The 3,468-nt window shown below is 36.8% G+C and overlaps 1 long non-coding RNA gene across 1 annotated transcript; it reads right to left on the bottom strand.

Moving 5' to 3' along the window:
* Positions 1-286: 286 nt before the first annotated feature.
* On the bottom strand, positions 287-2,855 carry LOC137476632 (uncharacterized). Its single transcript, XR_011000479.1, has 2 exons — positions 1,111-2,855; positions 287-1,016 (listed from the first exon to the last, which is right to left on the bottom strand). It is a non-coding gene; the product is annotated as an uncharacterized lncRNA (long non-coding RNA).
* Between the last annotated feature and the right edge of the window lie 613 nt (positions 2,856-3,468).

The following is a 3,468-nucleotide window of genomic DNA, read 5'->3' as shown; positions in this document are numbered from 1 at the left end:
TTGTAAACTTACATACTACCCTGAAGGAGACACTGATTGTTGCATTCTGTTGTGACTCATGTGCATCTCTGGTTCAGGCTGCCAGGAGTCAGAAAACTAAGTAGTATTTAGTGACTAAATTTCCAATAAAGTTATCCTCAGGACACTCCACTTCATTTCTTTTAACATACTAAGATGTGAAAAATATGAGGGTGATATAAAACAGCCTTTAAAAGTTTGAAACTCAGCACTGTTTTCTTTCATTCTGTTAAAAGTAAAAATTACATAGTCTAAGCACACTTACACATAACAGGAATATCCTTTATTTTTGTGGCCCACTATGTTTAAAATAGGTATTTCAGCAAATGTACACAAAAACATTTAAGACAGTATGTGAAAGCCCTTTTCCTTGATAAAAATACTACTATTACTTCTGAATTTTCCTTCAAAATTCATGTATCACCAACTTCACACAACAGTTCGTGTTCTCCAAATATGAGAAGTAAACCTGCATGCATTCTACATCTTGATAATACCTCTATATATTTTTTTTCAAATTTAGTTCTTTATTGCATGTCAGTGAAAACGTAAGTCTGCAGTAAACTTGAAGCCACATCAAAGTATTGCCATCTGTTTTTTCTTCTATTGACAAGACAAAGAGAGGTTTAAGATACATTTAATTAGAGCATGATCAGTGATTAAATATATCATGAGTGACAACATATGGTAGTAGTCACAATTAAAAAAACAGTTACTTGGGTTCCTATTTATCTGTCAAGTGAACTGGTTTATCTGCTGATCGTAAATGAATGTCAGATGTCATCTAATGGCTTTTTAATAGAAGGAAGCTTGACAAAATACTGGCAGATGGTATTCTGGGTAATGATCCAGACTGTAGTAATCTCAGTAATGACTTATCTGTTTACCTGGTCCCAAACATAGAAAGGAGGAGAAGGGAGGGGCCACAAAAAGATTCAAGTAGCTTGGGCTGCTTTGGCATTGTAAATGTTCAAATCACTGAAGCAGCACATTCACTTCTGTAGTGGGAGAAAACATGAAATTGATTAAAACCGTATAAATTCAACAGGAAGATCTTCCTCCTCCACAGTCAGTTTGGGAATGGAAACTTACCTAGTTCTCATGGTCTTTTTTTTTTCCTGTTGTTTGCTCTGAAGTGGTCAGTTGAGGGGAAATTCTGTCCTTTAAAAGAAAAACATCTCATCTCACCACTGGGCCACCCCGGCAGGCTTTTTCTCAAGGGGTGGTGATCCACTCCAAAACAGAGGCAATAACATTAAGGAATGCTTTAGAAGCCACACAGGACTGCTGTGTGCCTGAAAAAATCTTCCTTTTGCCTCACATTGACATGGATCATGATACAGGACAATGAATATTTTTCTGCTTTCCTTAACAACTCACAGAAAAATCTCTAAGCAGCCATCATGAACTTTAACGAGTATTTCCTGACTTTGTCACAGTTACAGTTTCTGAAATCTGAAAAAATACTTGTGTCTTGTGAAATTCCTTTTCAGATACTGAAAGTTCCATTGACGTTAGAATTTGATGTTCTAAGTAAATACAAGCCTCATGAAAATTTTCATATGTAACTAAACATATAATAAGAAAACTCTTGCAAGCAACATTAAATAATAACTCCCATTGGAATAAAAAACATCTGTTGAACTTTTCTTCTCTCCAACCTCACCTACTGTATACTTCTACTGCTGAAAATAGTGCTGGGAAATTTGTTGATCTATTGACTTGGAAATGTCCATCCTAATAAAAACAGGATGACCTGAACTTCAGCTCAGCACCAGTGTCACACAGAGTAAATTAAGAGGTCACTACAATCTACTCAGGAGGAGCTGGGTGTGATACTGGACTGTTTGCCCTGGTTTTGGACAACAAAGCAGTGTTATACTGAGCTATACAGATGTTGGTGATGGGCAGGAGAAATACCCTGAGAAAATGGCTCCTATGTTTACATGCACTTTCAGTCAGGCATCCAGCCTAGCTGTTATCAAATTAGTCTGTAGCAGAGATGTACTTCTGTTTTTTAGGTGCTTTGAGAAACACAGGTGACAAAGTTGAGTTATTTTCCATTAGGTGTGTTCAGTCTTTATGTGAACTACTGTGGACAGTTTTAGCACTGCTGTTCAGCCCACCTGTGAAGATCTGCAAGGATCACTTAAGAGACAATTTCTGCAGCTAGCAAAAATCTGCCGCTCCTTCCATAGCAGAATCAGCTACAAGATTTCCTTTCTCACAAAGCAAGTGATTTTCATTTCCAAATATAGTCTACCAATCTCTGATTTGAAAGGATTGGGCTAATTTCCTATGAATCTCTGAGAAAACCTCAGAAAGATTTGTCTCATAAGACATCTGCTGAGGTCCAATGTATGGGAGTCACTCTGCCCAGACCCTTACTCTGCATGAGGCTGGAGCATTGTTGTGAATTTTTACAAAAGGTTGGCAGACGTAGGGAAATACAAACTCTGGTAGTTAGGGTTGAGCTGAAAACCTGTATGTTCACTCCCAGTCTGCAGAAAGCTATTTAATGTTCTTATAATCTGTCCAGAAAGCCAGTTTTAGCTCTGCAGGCTGGCATACAAAAAAAATATGTTTGAGAACAAGCCCACATGCAGATGATGTGCACTGAGAATACAGAGATAAACAGAACAAAATACTGTATTCTCCCATATCTCAGTTGACTTTCTGACAACTGACATCCGCACACCATACTTGAAATGAAGACCTCAGCTATTCTGTAGCCTTCAGTAAACTCCACAAAACCAAAGACTGAAATTGGGGAAACATCACAGTGATATGACACATTCAAGAAATATGGGAAATCAGGTGCAGGAAGGATATAAGGGAAAAAAAAAAAAAAAAAAAAAAAACAGAGTCAAAATACATCAAAACCTGATCAATTCCTAAAAAAGATAAGACTTTTAAGACAATTTCCCCTCCTATTACCTGCACACCTAATCAATACCTAAGTCACATTAGCTTTTCTATGGAAAAAAAAATATACATATTAAAAACATGGGAAATACTGACTTTAAAAGAGCATTTTCCCTGTCTGCTACTTCTTTAATTTTGTATAACAGGCACTTAGAGACAACTAAAACTTTTGATATATTCATGTTTCATATATATAACCTAAATTGGACTCTCTTTCTCTAGTCAAGTCACATAACAAGGCTTAAATATCCTTAGGCCTTTAGGATTTGAACAGGATGCCCATTCAATGTGTTTCCATTTCACATTAGACCCCTAAGACACGTTCAAGATCATTGATTCCCTAACATGAACATTAGAAGTACACAGGCATATACAGTGAGTTCCCTTGTCTGTAATCGAGGTTTTTAACCAAGATTTAGGTCCTTTGCTTGAAGACTATATTTGTAAAAAGTTTATTATGCCTCAGAAATCCTCTGTTAGAAAGTAAGATCTTGAGCAGTAGTCGATCATCTTAAGCTACAGCTC

This window comes from Anomalospiza imberbis, chromosome 6, assembly GCF_031753505.1.
Source record: "Anomalospiza imberbis isolate Cuckoo-Finch-1a 21T00152 chromosome 6, ASM3175350v1, whole genome shotgun sequence".
Classification (NCBI taxonomy): Eukaryota; Metazoa; Chordata; class Aves; order Passeriformes; family Viduidae; genus Anomalospiza; species Anomalospiza imberbis.
This window is presented reverse-complemented; position numbering and strand designations above follow the sequence as displayed.